Raw genomic sequence first — 23,692 nt, 5'->3', positions numbered from 1 at the left:
CTTCAAGATATATCATACTCAATTGTATTATTAATTATTAAAATAAATTGTTAAAGTTAAAGTATGTGTATCATATCTTTAAGAAAAATTATAATTTAATCATCAAAAACTTCATTCCAATGTACTCGCGTAGAGAACAGCATTGTCCGTCATACATTGTAGTGCTGTATCGTTTACACGTAATTCGCGTTGAACTCTGCCGTACAGAGAAACAGCCCCGCGCAAAATTTAGCCGAGCCTAAGAGGTTAAATAAAACAGAGTCATTATAACTCGAAGCAGTTGTTTAGAACTGCAATCGTAAATTTAAAACGGCGATAAAAACTTAAGAAGCATTCGATAAGAGATCTCGCCTGACGGACCACCTAAAGTGACAACTGTTTATAAAAAATTTCTAAATAGCGATAAACGACTCTGACGGTACCAAACTCCTCATTGGCCAAATGGAAAAATCTCTTGAACCAATAGAGAAGAACTTTTTGAAACTTGAAGTCGAAAGAAACACCCCTCTAAGCATATGAGGGCGTTATTTAAAATTCTAATTCGTCCAATTGTCCAATGGAGAGGAAGTACGAATTCTAGTATATAATACGAAGAGTAATGCGCCGCGACATCACTATTGCGGTTCGATCTCTCGTGCACCGTACTAATATTTTTTCTTTTCTTAGACCTCGGCTTCGAGACGCGGAATTGATTATTCCATCTCCATTATTAATTCTTCGGGTGTTAACACTTTCAGGTATTAATACTTTTAATTCCGCGACATGTGCTTTGGCTCATATTTAACACATCTCTTTTAGACTCTTTGTGAAGTGGTTGCGTGCGAATTAAAAATTCAAGACAATATCGAGTGTCAGACATTCTAAGTGATCGTGTCATCCAACGCACAGGATTAGACCACAGGATTGCTGTTTAATTCATACCGACGCCACGAAATCCGCTGCCCAGTCCCCTCCAAAAACAAAAACCATCGACGTACGCAATAAGTAGTGAATACCGAGCAAATAACTTTATCTGTTCGTTTCACCTCTCCCAGTTAAAATTTTGTTATTATAATTATAGTGAGACAGTTCTTGATTTTTTATATTATCACTGTTTGATCGGTTTACTTTTCATTTTATCCTTGTCATTATAATTAGCTCTTCTTTTCTTGTTGTTTGTCTATTTCCCATCCTCTTTATTTTCACTTTCTATTTTCTGCGGGCACCTGTGTATTTTGTAGAACCGGTATCTCGTATACTGGCACAAAATACAATTTAATAGAACCTGCAAATTCTTTCTATTTTTTTCTCTCTCTCTCTCTCTCTGCGGGCACCTGTGTATTTTACAGAATCGGTATCTCGTATACTGGCACAAAATACAAGTAGGTAGAACCTGCAAATTCTTTCTATTTTCTCAGTGGGCACCTGTGTATTTTGGTGGAAACGGTACCTTTCATATTGGCACTAAAATACGCGATTAAGCAAAATTCTCCGGAACTCCATTTTTCCTCTGGTCCTTTAAACGTTCATTATAATTTATTTATTACTTCCTTCCTTTTTGTTTCATTCCCTTTTTATTTCTTTTCTCTCCTCTCTTCTTCCTATATTTATGTGTTTGAAATAATATAATTTCATGACAAAAAAAAACTATATTAAGAATATTATAATTTTTGCTAATTAAAACTGTTTCACTAAACATTAAATTAAGTTTTATTAACATTTTCGTGGGTTCTTAGTGAAGCCCGTTCACCCTAAACGCCTAAAGGCTAAAGCAAAACGTCGCCGCAATCTTAAGAATCAACGTACCCGAAGAGTGTTGGCTTAGGCGACAGCAGGTCATACTTTTAAAGGCGATATCTCTAATCTTAATATAGAATTAGTAAATCAATTTTTCCGCGAACAATCATTACACACGAACGCAGAGTCCCAGCCTCCCCTTTTTCTTCAAGAGAGCCGGAACCATCTCTCTCACCTGACCCTTCTCTTCGCACCCCCATAGATTTCCCTCCTCCTTCACATCCCCTAGTATCATTCTCTCTCGTACACCCCTCCCCTTCTCCTCTTGATTTACCGGGCCCTTCTAGAGAAACCCCCTCTACCTCTGAACCTCCTCCGCGTCCACCTTCCTCAGCCTCTACCATCATCTTGGGCGATTCACCCTCATCTTCCCCTCAAAATTTACCTGATTCTCAAGAAGAATCAGATAAAATTTGGGAGACTTCGTGAGGTTGCCGAGGTCGTCGTCGACCTCGAGAAAGAAAACGCAAGTTCCACCGAAAGGGAACAACCCGATAATTCCGAACATCGAGAAGCTCCTCGTCCCCCTCCTTTAGATCCTCTCCAATATCTACTCAATAACTAACCTAACCTTCCAGAGATCCGATATCCCCTTCCAGACGACTCGTATACAATCGGACCTGGCCCCGTTGACTTAGAAACTCTTTACTTCGTTCTTATATTCAACCCTGGTGGATCCGTTGTCCCATGGTTCCTCCCTGGTTATAGATATCCCCTCGCCGTTCCAATAGAGGCTCTCTGGAAGAAATGTCCTCCTTCCACGATTAGTTTTCAGAAATTGTAATTCCTTCCCTGCCCTTTCCTTTAAAATTTTAAGAATTATTGTATAAATACCAGTCAGGTAATAAGTCCCTCTTAGCCCACCTCCAAATTATCTGACTGACGACCTTCCGAATTTATGTAACATCCGTGAACTCCCACACACTCACAACACACACACACACACACACACACACACACACACACACACACACTGTCAGCGCATTCATAAGTTAGATTAACCGCCTAATTATAATGTTAATAATTTTTAAAATTTTATATATATATTTTCATTTTCTATTAATAAATGTATAAAATTAAAATTTTAATTAATTAAATTTATTAACCCTTACAAAAATATTTCCCTGACTCCCAGATCGCACAAGGTCCCGACCCATGTAACAGGGATTAAATTCCCTTACCGAATAGAGACCACCGAACGAACGGCCTACTGACCCAGTAAAAGAGACACTCGAAGTCTTTGACCGGGTCAGGCCTTGCACAGTTTGTTCGAGTCGAAAGCGTTTAAGATTTTAACGCGTTTCGGCAAGGGTAATTTCCGTCCTTCCATTACCTCATCCTTTTTCCGAGTCTGGACGTAACACATCCTTATGCATATTTTTATTTGAGAAGATAAAAATTGTGGAACCATTTCAAATAGTAATTGTGGAACTATTAATTTAAAATAGTAATTGTTATTGTTTAAAATCTTTTTTAAAATGAAAATATTGACATCGATATTAACAATATACAAACACAACAATTTTATTTTTTTTACTAATTTTTATTTTCATAGAAAAGTGTATATTGTCGCTTCAGTAATTCGAAAATTTAGTATATAAAAATTAGTCCAGAACATGCTTTGAGCAGTTTAGTATCTCACTTCGAATTATCCTTAGAAAAATCCACGAACAATACTTGTTTGTATTGTTATTTTTGAATATTCTATTTTAATAGAAGTAACATTTCTTATTCTTATTTAGATAACATATTTAAAATTTATTAAAATAAGAGGGACACTTGTGTCACTTTCCTTGTCAAAAACCTTATCTCTCCTTTCTTTAACAAATTATAGACTTTTACTTAATAAGCGTATACGAGTTTGATACAATAAGTAGTACGAGAAGAATAAAATTTTTATTCCTATAAATTTTTATCTTTTATCTAATCAACAGACTTAATTTATTAACATTGCTCTGTGTATACTTAAACCAGAACAAAGTTCACTCGTTATATCGACAATTATTATCTTACAATCGCAATGAAATTATAGCATAATATCGTACGATAAGAGTACGAGGATCTTACCTAATGTTTATTAAACTAAGTTTGCATTTGCTCTTATATATGATTAATCTAATAAGTCAAGTTGGTATCATTAAGAAAGACTGACATTGAAAACGATGCGATACCAAAACAAAATGTCAAGTGAACATAAAAATAATTGTTGTGCAAAAAGTATATTGATAAAATGTATATAATATTGTTTAAATCTGCTTTTTTTGTGCAAAACTAATGTTATAACTTTTAAAATTATGTTTATTAAAAATATAGAAATACACAAGCACTATAAAATTTTATATTTCTTATTTAACATTATTATCCCACGTTGTTTTTAAAATATTAAAAATTTTACATAATGAGGATATAAAATTTATATACAACATTTATAAAGAATATACAAAATGTATTGAAATTTATAAAGAATATATAGAATAAAAGATATCACAAAAGTAAGCTTATTTAAAGTAGTTGTAGATTACCTTACTGGAATATCTTGAATCTATTAAAACATGCTAAAAAAAGAATAAATTTGTAAAATATGTATAACTTTTTTTATTTCTAGTCAACGAAATTTGTTGATGTATTTATTTAAACTATCCAGAAAGAGTCGGGTGTTTTAATTTTTTGATAGATGTATTCGTTAGTCTCTTATTAGGTAAATTTCATATCTACATGTTAAATTTTTTACCGAAAGGTAATTTTACTCATTATTTCAATCACCAAATAAAAATATCTCTAGATAACAATTTAATTCGTAGAGATAAATTTTATTAATAAATAGAACCACAGATACTAATATTTATCTGCAATAAATAATTGACGGGTAAATCTATCAGAAGTTGGAATATTCTATATAATTGGTTAGAATCTGGCAATATTACTAAAATTTGGTAATTTAAAAAACTCTGAATTAGATAGGCTAATAGATTCTACATATTTTGCACATTCTCTTTTGTTATTTGTCGCTGGGGGTTTGTATGTTTCTTGATTTTGATTAAATTTTATACTTATGTATCTATACATGAAAATATCAAGAGATCAATGGTTTATCGAAAGATAAATAGTTTATATATCCACGGTATTATTTAGAATTCTCAAGAAAATACCAAGTTTATAATATATCGTTGTAACAAATGAAACAGAATTATAAAAAAGAATTTAAAAATTTTAAATTAATTAAAAAAGAACGAGCAAAGTTCGGTTTTTATCAAAAAATCTGTAACATTTATTTTATTTTTCACAAAAGTATCTTGTCCGTGTTTATTTTCGTTAATCATATAAATGTGTAATATCAGGTTCTAGACTTAAAATACATTTATTTGGAAAAACATTTTGTATAATAAATAGACATGTTAATTACGTTTAAACGTATAATAGCGAGCTCTTGTTTTTTTCCTACAATTTTTCAGTTCTCTCTCTTTGAAATATCATAATTCGCGATCAATCAAAGAATGGAGATGAGGAGACACGAGACAAAAAACACACTTGTGTGTCTTGAGATAAGAAATCACGCGACATGTTTACAATGTATATTTTATTTATAATGTTGAACATATACAAAACCAATAAAAAAGTCGCTATGAACTCCGCATATATTAAGATGTAAATTAGTTCCGGCAGGTACTACGTGTCTCTGAAAAGCGTAATATAAAGTTTTCGAAATATTAAAATTTACAAAAATAAGAAATCTTTTAAAAAACAAAATGTAAATAATATTGTATTTTTAAAATGTTAAGGCAAATTAAATTTATTTTATATTTAACAATATATACATTGTCTAATATGACATGTTTAAAAAGAAAACATTATACTCATCGCTGTAGTATCACGATCCTGTAATTGTCGTCATATATATATATGTATATATATATAAATTTAAAAATTTTTTTGATACGTACCTCAAACATAAAAGTATCGATTTCCTTTCTAATGTCCAAATCAGTTAAAAATCCTTCTCGAGATGCCACTATTAACAAAATAATATAAATTTTATTTTTATAAGTCGCGCTTTAATTATAGAATATAACACTGTTCCTGTTTAAAATTCAAACTTTATTAAAAATAATGATTTACTTTTAAGCCAGACAAGTTTTGTATTATTACATGAAATAATGTGCATAATTACATTAGCATTAATATTACTAGAGTAATTTATAATATTAGATTGTGTAATCAAGCTTGAATTGAATAAATTTACTTAGAAACTTTGATCTCTTACATCCAAACACTTCAACATCATTTTTAAATAATTTTTTGTATTAAATAATCGTACATAGTACTACGTTATAGATATTAATAGCATAATGTGTTATTAATATTTATAAATAATCACGCAATCTTACAGTACAAAGATTACAAGAGTTATTATAATTTTTATAAAAGAAAAAAAAGAATTTAAATTTACACATAATTTATAACATACTTTTTCCGTAAATTTATACAATATTTTTAAGACTTTTCCTTGCTTTCTTCTTGATGGTAACAATTTGAATAACAACTCGATGTAAAACCAAGGCCTGATCATTCTAAACCGTAATTCAATAAGTTATATATTATTCCAAAACTAATAATTTTGTAATGTAATATTGTTATATAGCTTTATTTAAAGCCATCATAAAATTTTATAATAGCTTTTACCATGTTTGTCATTCATTTAAATCAATTGCAGAGGATATAGATAAAATTTATAAATACGTTTTATACGAATAAAATTTCTAAAATCTTGTAAAAACATTGTACTTTTGTTTTAGTTATAGATTCTTTGATCAAAGATAGTTTATCTACAAATTTTATTGTACACAATTAATTTTGTAATATTCTAATATTTTCAATATTTGCAACATTTCAGAAATTACAAATTTTTATTTTGAAGTAAAACCTTTTCGCGGAGAACAATACATTTTAGTTGACAATTGACAGCTTAAACAAATTGTCTTACTAAAATATAAATAAATGAGTGTAAGGTATGGAGAGCTGTAGTTTTTACGTTAAAAATTAAAATTAAGAATATAAAAAGTACATAAAGTTTATTACAAATATAATATCATAAAAATATATTAAAGGTGTATTGAATTGAGACAAAGAAAATTATGAAATAATATAAGAAAACACACGTTTCGGCTTGATATTTTCAAGCACTCTTCAGCCCCTTAAAATGACAAAAAATAAAACCAAATATAAAAAACAAACAAGTTATTCGCAAACATTAATAAACCATCCGACAAAGGTCAAGACGCTTTAATCACCTCTGTATTATAATGAGGCTAATTTTTATTAATATGTCGGTAATCGTACCAAACATGTAATTCGCGAACCGTGCTGTGAGTAAAATGGAAAAAATTCACGTCGTACAAGCTTGCGGAGGACATTCTCAAAGTCAGGTGACTGTCGCCAACTTGTAGATTAGGAGGTGTGTGAAAGTGATGTTGTAGTTCACGATTGTCCTGGAAGTCGTCATATTTACATGAGTAAAAATATATGCAAATTATTAAACAAAACGCATCATCCATTTCAATGATCAAGTCAATAGTTCAATATAATTTATTTATATGTCAAACTTCTATAAAACTACTTTATTTTGAAATGAACAAAACTGAGATGCGATAAGAAGAGAGAAAAAATTAAGATTAAAATAATGGTGTGTCAGTTTATCTGATTAAATTAATGAACAAATACATGATAGTACGTGTACTTACATTGTTGTATAAAATTCACAAATATTATACAATTAAGATTAAATTAATCAGAACTCTCTTCCTTTCGTGACAGTGTTCTACTACACAGTTTAACGGTTATGATACGAATAGATATTTTTACTTGTCGACTATTCTAAATCTTTCCATGTACAACCTTCAAACGCTTGGGAGATTGTTGATAATATTACAGTATATTTCAGGTAAACAATCAGTGTCAGTCTGTAAATTAAGACTATTTTTTTGTCGCTATATATACACCATTTCAGAAATTAGTCTTTTATTATAATGATGTTCATTATCTAATATCGTTACGTCATCTTACTAGAAATCATGATTATTATTGATTCTATGCTCCGTTATAACTGACTTATTAGATGTATTCCTATTAGTGACTTTCACTCATTTCGATTCCGACGGACGGAACGATGGTACGTGTTTTGACTCTGAACTGTCACAGACTCACGCTCGGTCAGAGTCACCTCAAAGTCGAGTATGCCGTACACAATGACACGCGTGCATATTTTCTCGTATGCGTGTGTGTAATACATACGTATTATGCTACGCGATAAAACTTAACGCGTTATAAAATACAAAACGATTCTGACCGATATTTAAAGCAGCAAATAAATCGCGGTTATACATAGTATTGTAAGATAGCTGAGAATGTTCCTTCCCTAATCTCACTACAGGTAAGTATCACAGCTTTTAGGTTTTTTAGTTTTTTAGTTTTTTAGGATGGCGTGCAGTAACGGATGCTTGAATGCAGGGAAACGGTAGGTGCCGATGAACCGGGTAAGTAACCGTAAAACATACTGACTACCTTATCTTTACTTTAATAAATGAAACTTTCACTTAATTCGTACAGAATGTTTATAACAATTGGTGCGAATCTCGCGAGACCGCGTGACGGTGCACAAATCAAAAGATTCCGATGTACGGTAAGTAACCGGGATTTCTCTGTCCATAATCGTGTAATTCGATTATAAGCTGACAACTGTTCGCTTCGACGTCTCGTGTTCGACTCTCTCGATTCTCTGGCGATCTTTCGTTCGTAGCTCCGTTGTTTGTCGCATTCCTCAGTTTTTGAGTATCTCCCGCGATTCGGGAACGTTGCTATCGCTCGCGGCATAATATCGATATCGATATTTATGTATATATGTGGGTATCAATAGCGCTGAGGTAACCTTTCGCCTCCGTGTATGTTACAGTATAAAGAAACGCGTAAAATATATTAATCGATACACTCTCTCTTTTTTCGCCACGATATTACATACGCATTTTATTACACGATAAATCTTACGCGTTAAAATATGTCTAAAGCGATTCCAAAATACGTAAATAAAATAACAATATGTCATTCGACCTTGGCGACATATAGCGCGTTATTGTTTACATTCTCGGTTCCGTCTCGTAATCGCGATCACGATCGGCTTTTTGTTCACAAAATATATCCTGATTTTGATCACGAAATTGTTGTCGAGAGTCGTATTTGATGTCAACTAAATGGGATTCTTTCAGAATTACTTTTCAGTAATAAATGATTGATTGAAAAGAAGACGTCGAATCGATGTCAACGTTTGTCGGCGTTTATTCGGCGTTTTTTTAATCCTCATTTTTTATTGCGCGACAACATTTACACGTCTCAGCATCACGGCTGATGTATGTCGTGTATAGAAAGATACATGTTCGCGCGATTGATATTGAATAACCGATTGTTGGGAGCATGGTCTGCTTCAACAAGTGTGTCCCAATTAATCAGAGCTCGTTTATTCCGAAATTTGAGAATTTACCGTCAAAGTATCGTACGTTTTTACGGTACTTATGTACGGTTTAAAATATTGCGCGATTTTACTTTTGTGCGGTTTAAACAAATTAAAAAAAGTATGTCTCGTATAAAACATTAGATATTGACGATCCTGACAATCTGAGAGGAGGAGAAGGCCTAGGAGAGGCTTATTTGTATATTAATTATTGTAAATCGCATACACGTATTAATTCAGTTTATTATTTGAATAATTTTAACAAAAGAAATTCAAAGAAAAACTGTTATATAAGTCCTATAACAGTTTTTATTTAAAAAATGATTTTTTTTTAGAATTTATAAAAGTATTCATATTTATAGGGGAACGTGGGGTAGAACGGCACCGCGGGGTATAATGGTGCAGAGTCGATATCTTTTTACAGAGATGCTACCATGTCATGAAATATGTTGCAATTATTGCTATTAGGTGTCTCTTTCTGCGTGCTGTTATCAGTGGTCGCAATATTTTTAGTTGAAAGTTGTTATAAATTATTTAATGCACTTGCTGTGCTCTCCGCGACTGAGTTGTATTTCTTCGATATATTTACATAAGATAAACAATGATAAAATTCTATTTTTTATTACCGTAAATACATTTATGTTTTAAAATGATCTTTTCTTATTAATTTCATACTGTGTCTATGTAAAAATTGATTAATTATAATTTTTTATATAATCAAAAGTAAATAAATACGTTTTGAGGCTTAATGAAATATTAGCCCACGAAATGTTGTACTTTTTATTTTTATATTAAAGAAAGAAAGAGAGTATACATAGATGCTGTCAAAATTAATACCAAAAATTATTACATTAAAGGATATTTTTTCATATTTTAAAGAGAAAAATATTTATTATAACAAGAGAATTGTTTTCATTTATTAATTTATAGTTATCATTTAAAAATACAAATCTATATTCTTATGTTCTATATATTATATTATAATATACAACTTTTAAGAAGTTTTAGACATCAATGTTAATGAAATAAACAGGTTTTGGAGGTAGTTCATTATACCCCGCATGAAAAGCATATCACGAAAATCTAGGCTTTTACTAAATCAATAATCTTGTCTATTTAAACTATTATTTTATAATAAACATGTGTTTTTTCTTATAGTGGATATTCCAAAGAATATTTTTAGTAAAAAAAGATCGATTTATTCTTTTTTAATATGTTGAAAATTTGCTCAATGCTTACATTGGCCGTTCTACTCCACGTTCCTCTATATTTGTTTATTACTGTTCGCATCGAATATAAAATTTGGTGAGAATAATAATAATTTCTTGAATATTAAACGCTGTTATAATTTGAATTACATATTTGTATGATACAGACAACTTCAATGTCGCATATTCTAATTTCGTTAAATATGTCAACATAGCTGTTTATGATTTTCTTCAAAACGGAGCAAAAACGAGCAAGTCGTTTAAGAACTTCTTTTCTTAATTTATCGATCTCTCACGCTACCAAAGTTTTGACATTTAATTTCGAGACTCACTGTACATTAGTTTCTACATATATATCGAGAAAAAAATGATTTTAAAATGAATATAAAAAATTTATTTTCACTTTATCAAGAGTTATTGATTTTAATCCTCTTGCGGCTCTATTTAATGACAGAAATCGTATCAAAATGATTAAATTTTTCCTGCAAAGAAAAATATTTACTTTCAGGTTATATAATAGGTTTTGATGGTGCTAATTTCAAATTTGTGATCAAAATTACAAAAATTCAAAATGGCGGATTTAAAAGTAATAAATTTTATAATACATGTTTATTTGCGTGAAACTCAGTTTCTGTAGATTTCTATAAATTTTTGAGAATGATTACTATCTATTCGGCCAATAAACAAATTGAATTATATGTTCGCGAAAATAATAATATTTATTGTTCTAAATTACATCGTAGTAAACAGTATAGCGTGGAGTCTGTTGGAAGTGAGATGTCTCTTCTAGTAAGGAAGCGTTTTGACAATACAATGAAAACACAAGTAAGTTTTAGAGGGGAATAAAAAAATTAAAAAATGGTAATTAATTGGTTATTTTCGAGATTTTAACTTCATGTAATAACGTCAACGTAATTTTAATATTTTTATAGAATTTGCAACTTTACGCATCCAAATACGCACAGATCGTTGTTGGTGAATAATTGTAATTTCTCGCCTTCAACCGAATAAAGAATAGTGACTTACTAGTAACTTGCGATGTTGGAAAAATATTGTAATTCTTGCGTAGGAATTGACTGTTAAATTTATAGTTTTTTGATAACAAAAAGAAAATTATCCACATGCTTTCTGACATTGATTGTAGTTCCCGTCACACGTAATATTAGCATTTGTATTTACGTTCATTATGTATTAAGAAAGACTGCGTACAGTCGAAACGTTTACTACAATGTAATTTAGAACAATAAATATTATTTTCGCGAACATATAATTCAATTTGCTCGTTTATTGGACCAATAGATAGTAATTATTTGTAGATTAGAATACGAGCGGTAACAATTTATGTATTTATTTATTTTTGAGAATGTTTTGATAGAAATATGTTTTTACTATAATAATTATAATTTATTTTAATTTGTAATTACTTGTTAAATTATTTTATTTATCGCTACGCCATTTTGAATTTTGCAGCAACAAATTTTGCCACAAATTTAAAATTAGATACTCAAAAACTTCCAAAATATCATTCTTAGTTAATATATGTAACTAATAACTGCTTTTTTACATTTTTTGTACCTTTCAAAAATTCATATTTTTTCACAATATTTAGATGAGCACAACTTTGCAAATAGTAATTTTTACCATTAATATAACTAATCACTGAAAAGTACAATTCTTTAGCTTTAATTTGCATCTTGGTTCATGTTCCTACGATGTCTGGTTCTTAAGTTATGAAAGAAAATGTTACCCCGAGTCTGACTCGGGGTTAACGGTTTGGGCACAGTCCGCTTACCCCGAGTCAGACTCGGATTAAACCGCAGGGGGGTTAATAAAAATATATTTATATGCATGTACATAAAAATCAGAATAATAAACAATATACTTTAAATATTATCAACACAGGATCGTCTAAGGGTTGAAATCGATACTGTGATGTAAGAGAACAGAAGGGAACTTACGATGAAGGCGGTGCAAAATTTATCATATTTAGAGAGATGTTTAAAGGAAACACTACGTTTGTATCCCAGCGCGTTTTTCATAGTACGAAATCCTACGGAGGATGTAAAATTACATAATTAACTATCTTTTTGTATGACTTGCCCTCCGCTACTGCGCATCAGCGTCGATCAGTGACGAAAAGCTTTTATTTTAAAGCAACGGATTTGTAGATATTTGTAGGTGGAAATGTAGATGGTAGATAAATCTCTTGCTTTAAATCCATTACTTATCATTTAATGCAACTTTAATGTACCTTAAAAATGGAAAGAATATGCGTTTTAATTTAAGGCATATAATTATCAATTTAATTATTTATTTTCCTATGATGTTTCCACTGCTCTATCTTTGAAATATCACTGTCCGATTGATCGCTCGAAAAAGAAGAGGAGATGCGAAAAATATATTTGTATGTTCCGGGACAAAAAATCACATAACATGTTTATATATGCAATGTATATTTTCTTGATAATATTGAACGTATAATATGCGTAATAATTTTCATTTTTGCAATTCATCAAGTCCTTATACTTACATAACATTCGTGTCAATTATACGGCTATTTGCGTTCAATTGGGATGAATTTCGTATAAACTGTACGAGAAGGACAAGTAGTAAATCCGTCTTTAATTGCATATTTTTCATATCATCTATGGGTTCCAAGTAAAAATTGTGCAACAGAAATGCTATTATAGCCTTTAACTCCAGCAGAGCGAATTTTTGACCTATCATACAATTCAAAGTCTATTATCAACACTATCAAAAATTGTCGAGACGAGCAGAAGCGAAAATAACAGTTCACCTATGCAATTCCTCGGTCCTGCGCTGAACGGTATAGGAATATGGATGACGATTCTGTATTTTCTCTGGCAAAAATCTATCCGGATCGAATACTTCTGCATTTGGCCAAAAATTAGGGTCTCTATAAACTCCCATGATATTAAGATATAAAGTTGTTCCAGTAGGTACTACATATGACTCTGAAAGACATATTATAAAATTATGAAATATTTTTACAAAAATAAGAATTTTTTTGATAAATAAAATGTACATAATATTGTACACAATGTTCTTAAAATGTTAAAGCAGTTAAACTGATTTTACATTCATTAATATATACATTGTATAATGTAACATGTAAAAAATGCAATAAAAAAAGGATTACGATATTTTATATGAATTTTATATGAATCTGAAATATATTATAAAATTACAAAATATATTAATTTACAAAAGTACGAGTATTTTAAAGAAATAAAATGTACATAATATTGTATTTTTTAAATGTTAAAGCAATTGAACTTATTTTTCTCGATTATATGTACTTTATGAAATATGACATGTTCAATATATACAAAAAGATAGTTAATTACGTAATTTTACATCCTCCGTAGAATTTCGTACTATGAAAAACGCGCTGGGATACAAACGTAGTGTTTCCTTTAAACATCTCTCTAAATATGATAAATTTTGCAACGCCTTCATCGTAAGTTTCCCTCTGTTCTCTTGCATCACAGTATCGATTTCAACTTAGACGATCCTGTGTTGATAATATTTAAAGTATATTGTTTATTATTCTGATTTTTATGTACATGCATACAAATATATTTCTTTTAAAATCAATAACTCTTGATGAAATGAAAATAAATTTTTTATATTTATTTTAAAAACATTTTTTTCTCGGTATATATGTAGAAACTAATGTACAGTGAGTCGCGAAATTAAATGTCAAAACTTTGGTAGCGTGAAAGATCGATAAATTAAGAAAAGAAGTTCTTAAACGATTTGCTCGTTTTTGCTCTGTTTTGAAGAAAATCATAAATAGCTATGTTGACATATTCAACGAAATTAGAATACGTTCGCGGCATACTGGCAGACGTAATTAATATTTCACTGGTAGACTTCTGATAAGCAACTGTGGCCAATTCATAGGAGAAAGGCAAAAATAGAAAAATGAGCAAACTAAAATAAGCAGGTTTCAATAACTATGTATTTATTTACAATTTTCTAATTTTACTTTAAGAGGTTTTTAATTCACTCCTTTTTTAATTTCAAGTTCTACAACTTTCACGGTACTTTTCATTTATAACAATTATAGTATCGCTTTAAATTTTTTGCGAAAACATTTTCATTAGTTTTTTTCAATTTTTTTTAAAGCGAAACAAAGAAAAATCGAGCGATTCTGTGAAAAAGTTTTTTCTTAATTTATCGATCTTTTATATGTTCCTGAAGTTTTGACATTTAATTTCAGGAATCCGATATGAAAAAATATATTGCAACAAAAACTTACTATTTGTACTATTAGTGCGCCATGATAGCACAATGATATTTCATTTTGGGTTACTAGCATCAAACTTAGTACATGTATTAAAAAATATGTGGGAAATAAAAATTCGACCAGACACAAGCAGTGTCTAATATATTTTTGCCGCTACCTTTAAAAATGGCGACAAAAAAATAGTTTTTTCTAAATAACTCAAAAACGGTAAAAGATATCAAAAATATTGTTTATATAAAAAAGTACCTGGATATCTTTGTGTTCAGCTAATAATAATAAAGTCAACATTACAGCCCTCGATATAGTATCATGACCCTGTAATCATCATCACTTATTATTGTATTATTATATTATTGTTATGCCCGTCTACTCTAAAATAGAATGGAGAAGGGATTCTGGCTGCCCAAAGGATTAGAACCCACGCATTAAAGAACACTCCGTACACTATCGTCAAAGAGTATATTTCGTTGACTACAATTATACAATGGTTGCGCTTAATGCTTATATTGACGACGACGCAAGGATCATTGCGACGTCTTTATATATCTAATTTTTCGTAGGTGGGAAAGACGGCGGTCCTGATCGGAGCACGTATTGTTTTCATTGTCGCTTCCGCTTACACAGCATCTTTCTGCCGTGTCGTATTCTAATTTCCGTCACGTATGCTTATCTTTCTCAATATCCTTATTTACTCGTTCGTGATCTTTTTCTAAACTTTTATATTTAATATTTTTTACTTAATTCCTTCTTCCGCCCTTAATTCTTCCTACGAATTGTTAATATTTTATGTTTGAACTGGCCGTGACATCCTTCTCCCTTCGGAAAAAGAAAATTAACTATCGGTGAATTTTCGTCTACTTCTAATTTTTTACAGGATTCTTCCGCGTTAATTTTATAATCGTTTCTTAACCGCTATTCCAGTATAATATCGCAGTATCGTCTATTCTATCGTCTATTCTCGTACTAGTGTCTACTTCTTCTGACTTTTGCGTGTGGTATGGCAAGTTATTAACTATGTTCTTCTATTATGCTTGACCTTGCCATCGGGTTCAAATTCCTAGTTTCCTGCGGTTTTTGCCTGTTGGCGTATTTTCTTATTGCAAATATTATTACTACTATATCAATTATTATTATCGCTCCCATGCAACTTGATATTACATAGTAGACTATTGGCTTATTTAGAACTGTGAAAGTATTGTCCTGTAGTTGTTCGTCCATGTCTCTTAAGGTTTCACTTAACTCCATTAACTTTGATGGATTTTTTATTATTTTTCGTAACTTAATTGCCTCGATTTTATTTAATAATCTGTCTGTTTGTTTTCGTGGCGTCAGTGTTAAGTTATAGTCTGGTATGTGCGTTTCAATGTATGTTACTAATGTAGTTTTTTTTGTTCTTATTATTACGTCGGGTGTTACGATTTTATATTTCCCTTTAATCGTTAACTACCCCGTCCTATCGATCTCGATTTTCTTAGTCGTTTCGTTCTCACACGTTATCTTTATCTGCTGTTTCGTCCGCGTGGAGTATATCCATGAGTTCGCGTTACTCAGCATCGTCCAAATCGTTGTGTTCATATGTACGTGTCTTATGTTACAGTTATCTGTGTGTGTTCCTAGCTGTACATATGTTTGCACTTCGCATAACGCTTGGTCATCTACGCGATGTATCGGATAATTTTGTTCCCATATATACTGCTGATTGTTTATTACGTATTGTAGTTTTGAAGATCCCTTTCCGTCATAGTAAAGTATGTTCTACTGTCTATATCTATTACTATCTATTACTATCCACGGTTGGTTTACTTCTATGAACGCAAATACATTGTTGGTCTTATATATAGTTAAAGGTATCGGTTTTATTAATTCGTATTCTAGATATCCTACTAACGGAAATCTTAATACGTATTATATATACATGTGAATTATCATAATATGCGCTAATCGTTATGAATTTTCCAATTGTTTCCTAATTTCCTTGTGCTATTTGAAATGGAAAACGCGCTCTTTGTGGCATTTGCGACACTATTTCCCTGAGATTACTTATTACTTCTTCAATCGGCACCAATCTTATATTGACTATTTCCTTTTTCACGTCTTGTATATGTGTAATAATGTCCATCATATCGTTCATTAAGTCTCCTATAATTGCGTTTAGTACAATAAAATGCTCGTCTAGCTCTTCTCTATATCCGTAACCTTTTTCCATTTGTAACCATCTCTGCCTCATTTTTTCTGTTATGTTGAGAAATCTGTCTTTGTTTTCTTGAATAACTTTTTTCAGATGATCCACATGTGCTATTGTGGCGTTTAATACTTTGATCTGGTTCTTCATAACATACTGTAGCGTCTGTTGTTTTCCTTGTAGAAAGTTCATTTGTTCTTTGATTATTCTTTCATCATCGGCGTCCATTGTTCCGAATAACGTTTTTGCTATTGTTCCTAATCCATCGATTAATCCTCTACGTGGTTTTTTCAATGTCTGATAAATGGTTTTGATTTGAGTTAATAATGTCGTTACTTATTCGTTATCTTTTTCTGTTAGCTGTAAAAGAGTATCCTTCATATCTTCTTTTAAAGGTTTATCGTAACACAACGCCCTGGTCTGCCATATATCCTTGCAATTGCTGATGTCGATGACTCAACACCGTAATGTCTAATTTTATTACCATTTTCCACGCTGATTCGACTTGATTTACTTTCCCAATTTTTTCAAAATAAATCCCTGGCTCGTTTGGGAATTTTTGGATGTTCCATACTGTCGTAATGCTTAAATCCGTGCTCCGCATTTCTAGCTATCATACTCCTGTAATATGAATATCTTTGTATTATACAATGCAGCATGTTGTTACGTCCTGTCCCCTCCACGTTTTTCCTCCCACGAAATGAACAATAATCGTCCGATGGTCACAAAAAAAAAACGGGTCGCGCAATAGAAAAGAACCGTTATTATCAAATAATGTTTAGACCTACTAAAAACGATATCTAAACAAATACCGGAAGGGATCAATAACGAAATTCTCTAAACAACGAAACAGACAAACACAGCTGCATAATCTTAAGAAAGAAACAAATAATGCCGCTACGCACTGTCGACTCCACGTTTTTCCTCTCACGAAAATGAAGCAAAAATCGCCCGACTAATCATAAAAAGGATCGCGCGACGAAAAATATTTTAAAACATTGAAATCGATGTTCAAAGGAAACGACCGGAAAGGATCGATAGTGAGATCCTCTAAATGAATAAATCAACAAACACAGCAGCATAATCCTAAGAAAGAAACAAATAATGCCGCTACGCACTGTCGGCTCCACGTCTTTACCTTCTATAAAGATAAAACAATAATTGCCCGACCAGTCATAAGAGGGCCGCGGAACGAAAAATATGTTTTAAACATTGAAATCGATGTTCAAGAAATGACCGAAAAGGACCGAAAGCGAGATCCCCTAAATAAATAATGGATAAAAACAGCCGCATAATCCCAGGAGATAACCAAATGAAGAATCTCCAAATTTCCTAAGAGGCCGTACAGAGCCCACCAATCAGCAACAATCAAAAATAAGGAGGAGAAGGATCTCACCGAACAACAGCTTTTACACGTCAAAATCTCAAAAATACTCCCGCTCAAATTGTTAACACGCTCTCAAGATTTAATATAAAAAGGGAAGACTCGCGCATTACCATTCATTCCAAAATTTAAAATCAGTTGACAGTACATCAGATTCATTTCAGTCACTCGCTGACTCAAGCAATTCATCTACACTACGGGAGTTCCGTTTACGTCTTAAAACCTATTAGAGTCAGTGCTCAACAAAGACCACCCGCCGAGTAAGACCACAACTGGAGCCACAACTACACCAGCAGCTAAAACGCAACCAATCTGCCTAAATAGTAAGTTTAATTTCCTTCTCTTTTGTTTTTTTTTTCCTCTCATCGTCTCCTTTCCCCTTTATTCAACCTTATTCTTTATTTAAAATGCCTAAAATCGCGCCGACCCGCCGATTCTCGCGAGCCAACCGAGACCATAGATCGAACAACACGACCGTGTGCGAAATCGCGCCGTAACATACACAACACTGTTCGTAAATCTTTATTATTTTTTTTTTCTTATTATAAACTATTGTACAAATACCAACCAGAATAAAATCTTTAGACTCGCACTCGTTCCCCTTCTTTTCTGGTTGATGACCTCCGTACTTTTGTAACACCCGCGATCCACACACACACACACTCATACAAATAATTTTAAGGCGGATTTGATAATATCAATAAAGTTATATGTATAATGGTAGGGATCAATTGAATAAATGTTAATTTAAAAATTAAATGATCGGTAAACTTATTTAACTCCCTCACTCCCTCCACGCGAAAGATCACACAAGGTCCCGTCCCGCGTAAAAGAGATTCGATTCTCTTACCAAAAAGGGACCACCGAGAGAGAGCGTTCGCATAACAGAGTAATAACGACACCCGTCATTTACCTGTTTGCTAACCTGCAGCTCGCTCGACCGAGTCACTCGTCGATAAGACTTTTGACATCGGAACAGTTCTTGTTATGCCCTTCCTCTGACCCATCCTCTCTACGGGCCTGGACGTAACAATGTATACTGTAGTACTTTCTTATTTATCTCTCTTTTCCGCGGTGTCGCATCTAATTAATTTTCCACGAAAGATTTTAATCGGTTCACGTGTACGCGTACAGTTCTTCTCTCTTTTTTTATTGTGTAATTTACATCCGAATTTCTTTCGGCGATTACGTAAAGTCCTATCCATAATGCGTCTAATTTTTTGGATCGCCCTCTACGGATTGTTTCATTATGTAAGAGAACCTTTTCTCCTACTCGAAATTTTATTTCTTTGGTTTTTTTATCTTACTTCTCCTTTGCCTTAATTTTTTCTTCTTGTATATGATCCTTTGCTAATTTCTGCGTTGCTCGCAGTCTTTCTCGCAATTCATTTGCATAATCGTCGTACGTACAATAGGCGGCTGCGTCAGTGCCGTAGGTAGAATCGCCCTGTGTCCGTACACCAGTTCGAACGGTGTAAATCCCGTCGCAGTGTGTGGTGTAGTATTATATGTAAACATGGCGTAAGGAATTCACTCATCCCAGTTTGTCTGATCCGCGTTAATATAATGTCGTAGATACTCTGTCAATGTCCGATGAGAACGTTCTAACGCCTCGTTACTCTCGGGATAATACGCCATTGTCTGAATTTTCGTGATCCTTAGAAATTTATATACGCTCTTGAAAATATCACTCAGAAAATTCGTTCCTTGATCGGTTAAAACTTTATCCGGAATTCCATATTCGAAAATGAATTTCGTCGTAAATTCCTTTGCAATTGTCGTAGCCTCTTGATTAGGAATCGGCATTGCTTTGCTAAATTTTATTAAGTTATCCTGAAATGTTAGGATGTATTTATTCCCTTTATCCGTCTCTGTCAACGGCCCTACAATATTCAAAGTACATTTTTCAAACGGCTTGTCTGGCATATCCGTTATTACCAATGTTACTTTGATTTTTCTAGATAATTTGTTCCTCTGACATAATTCGCATTTCGCGATATAATTCTCTACGTCTCGTGTTAATCCTCGCCAATTATGTGTTAATCGAATCCTATTAATCCCCCCCTAAAGATCCCAATTTTTGGCCAAATCCAGAAGAATTCGATCCGGATAGATTTTTGCCCGAGAGAATACAGAATCGTCATCCATATTCCTACATACCGTTCAGCGCAGGACCCCGGAATTGTATAGGTGGATTGTTATTTTCGTTTCTGCTCGTATCGATAATTCTTAATAGTGTCGATAAACTTTGAATTTTATGATAGGTCAACAATTCGCTCTGCTCGAGTTGAAAGCTACAATAGCATCTTTGGTGCACAATTTTTACTTAGAACCCATAGATTATTTAAAAAATATGCAGTTTAAGGTCGATTTACTTCTTTGTCCTTCGCGTCCGATTTATATGAAATTCATCCCAATTAATCACAAATAGCCGTTTAAAATTAGCACGGATATCATGTAAGAGTATAAAAAGTTGATAAATTGTAAGAATGATGGAAAATTATTACGCGTATTATACATATAACATTATTGAGAAAATATATATTGTATATGTGAACATATTACGTGATTTTTTTATTTCGGAACATATAAATATATTCTTTGCATCTTGTTTTCTTTATTTCTCGTGTGGTCAATCGGACGGTGATATTTCAAAGATAGAGCACTGGGAACATCATAAGAAAATAAATAATTAAAATGATAATTATATGCCTTAAATCTGCCTTGGTTAATAAGAAACTTATGAGCAACAGATAAACTATACTATAGTTAGCAAGAGTTAAGATGGATATCAATTCAATTTTTGAATAATTAAAACGCATATTGTCTTCATTTTTTTACCAACTTACGATTGGCAACAGTCGAGAGTAAAAAGAATCACTAGGAAAAGGAAAACAAAGAAAAGATATTTCTAAAAAAGAATCAGATTTTGTGAGAAATACAACAATCACAGATTGAAAATAGAATTTGATCGTTCTTTTTTATGTTAATTATTACAACAATGCATAAACAGTATTTTTTGAGAGTTTTAAATAACATCGTGAGTAGATAAAATATAAAAATAAAAAATATTCAAGATTAGATAAAATATAAAATATTTATCTTTCGATGATCTCATCTCTCCATACTTTTGCATGTACATATAAAATTTTATTAACATTAAGAGACAAAGGTGAGTTTCGAATAACGAATATAAAAGCAGAATATGATTCTGAAGAATTTATACGCAACTAGCATTTAGTTCCGAATATTTTTGATTATTAAATTTTAATAACTCCAGAAGTGATTAGATTTATAATAGATTTAATTAATATGTATATTTAATTGATAGTTCGAATAAATATACATCAAAAAATTTTTCCGATTGAAAATAGAAAAAGTATACATATTATACAAATTTATTCTTCTATTAGCATATGTTTCAAGATATTAGAAATATTATATCCAATAAAGTGATCAAATAAATGAATGTGTATATTTTATGTTAAATATATTTTACTTTTAATTAATTTTTTATTACTTTTTGATATTTTTCTTTTTTATATCTCCTTGACATCTTCGTATCAAGAAATATATAGAAGCCTCGAGCAGCAAATAACAAAGTAGAATATGTAAAATATGTAGAATCTATTATTAGCTCACCTAATTCAGAGTACTTTAGATTACCGGATTTTAATAATATTATCAGATACTATGACCGCAATTACAAAATGGTCCAATTTCTGTTATTTTATCTATTGATAAAGTTTATCTCTACGAATTAAATTGTTATTATCAAAAAGTAATTTTTTCAGTGGTTGAAGTAGTAAATAAAATTATCTTTTGGTAATAATTTAATCCGTAAATATGATATTTACCTAATAAGTGATTGATGAATAAACCTACTAAGAAGTTAAAATAACCGGTCCTTTCTTGAAATGTATATAACCGTAACGACGACAAGACGTTTATTAAGACGAGTTTATTGTATTGACAGCATTTTTAACAAGAATTCTCATGGCTATATACAGATCTAGCGAATTAATCTTTTCAAACGGTGGACTTCCAAATCGAAAAAAACACTAACTATGGACCACGATACCTAAAAAGTAATGGTGAGCCAACCACATTCAGCATGAAATTACTTAAGCCACCCTGCGTTGGTAGTTCTGACTTAAAGTGATAAAATTGACATTAATATGCACGGTCTAAGAATCACCGTATTCCATAAGAGAAATCTTGAAGTCTCGTGTCGGACGCCGTAGAGGCAAGACGTGTTTACAAACACAGCTTCGCGAGTGAGTCAAATTTGATCGAATACGGTGTTAAATATTCGGATAATCGTGTATAGTATAACAAATAACTAAAGTATTAGCGAGCCTCTGTAAGTGCAAATCAAAACCACCTTGAGGAGGTGCAACATTGTGTCTCTGACTACAGGCACACGTGCACCCCACCCTAAAAAAAAATGGATCCAACAACAACGAATTCAACTACAACAGTTTCATTCGCAAGAAAGGTACAACAAGGACAATTCCCGACAAAAGAAGCTGTCATATTGGACTCTATTGAAGGACATATTGCATAAGAATACACAATCGCATTAGGAAGTTTAATTAACTCAAAAAATATTCGCTATGTTTCACGTACCTCATACGGAAGAATTTGCTTCTACTTAAGTAGCAAGGAACTGGTAGATCAACTTACTAACAATAATACAAAGGTAAACATTGGCATCAATACAGATTCGCCCGCTTATATCGAAAGCTAAAAGGATCATAATTTCTAACGTGTGTCCTATTATTCCTCATACAACTATTGAAGAAGAACTAAAGAAAAAAGTGGATATTACTCCTGCTTCACAACTAACGTCTGTTAGAGCTGGCATAAGTATCCCAGAATATAGACATATATTAAGACATATCCGAAAACAGATATATACGTACGACCAGAGGATGTTTAAAAAATTCCTGAATATATGCAAATTAACTATGACAACATTACCTACTGGATCTACCTATCCACGGAAAAACTGACATGTTTTCTTTGCAAAGAAGGACACCTTACAAAATACTGCAAAAACATAGAATCAAATGTACAAAATTTTTATCCTACTAATATTATAAATGAATAACTAACTAATAAGACCACAGCAAACAACCAAATACAAGAAACTGATAATTTATGCTTATCAATGCAAACAGAAAATTACTTCCCACCAACTACTGGTCTCAAAAGACCTCTCTCAAGTGATGCATTAACGTCCTCTGGTCAAAGAGAATCCAAAGACACTAACACACATAGTGATATTATTGACAAAACATGGAAGACAAGAAAAAGAAAAGCTAAAAAGCTACAGACCACAAGCAAAATTGATATAGAGCAACAGTTG

At 31.8% G+C, this 23,692-nt stretch overlaps 1 long non-coding RNA gene and 1 pseudogene across 2 annotated transcripts; both read right to left on the bottom strand.

Moving 5' to 3' along the window:
* LOC140673319 (cytochrome P450 4C1-like) overlaps positions 1-23,692 on the bottom strand; it is a 157,834-nt pseudogene that overhangs the window by 9,439 nt on the left and 124,703 nt on the right.
* On the bottom strand, positions 12,578-15,247 carry LOC140673330 (uncharacterized). 2 transcript variants are annotated; one of them, XR_012048042.1, is made up of 5 exons: positions 15,002-15,247; positions 14,768-14,912; positions 13,851-14,017; positions 13,013-13,457; positions 12,578-12,733 (listed from the first exon to the last, which is right to left on the bottom strand). It is a non-coding gene; the product is annotated as an uncharacterized lncRNA (long non-coding RNA). The 2 variants fall into 2 exon arrangements; XR_012048043.1 differs by lacking the exon at positions 14,768-14,912.

This window comes from Anoplolepis gracilipes, chromosome 14 (assembly GCF_047496725.1).
Source record: "Anoplolepis gracilipes chromosome 14, ASM4749672v1, whole genome shotgun sequence".
Lineage (NCBI taxonomy): Eukaryota > Metazoa > Arthropoda > Insecta > Hymenoptera > Formicidae > Anoplolepis > Anoplolepis gracilipes.
This window is presented reverse-complemented; position numbering and strand designations above follow the sequence as displayed.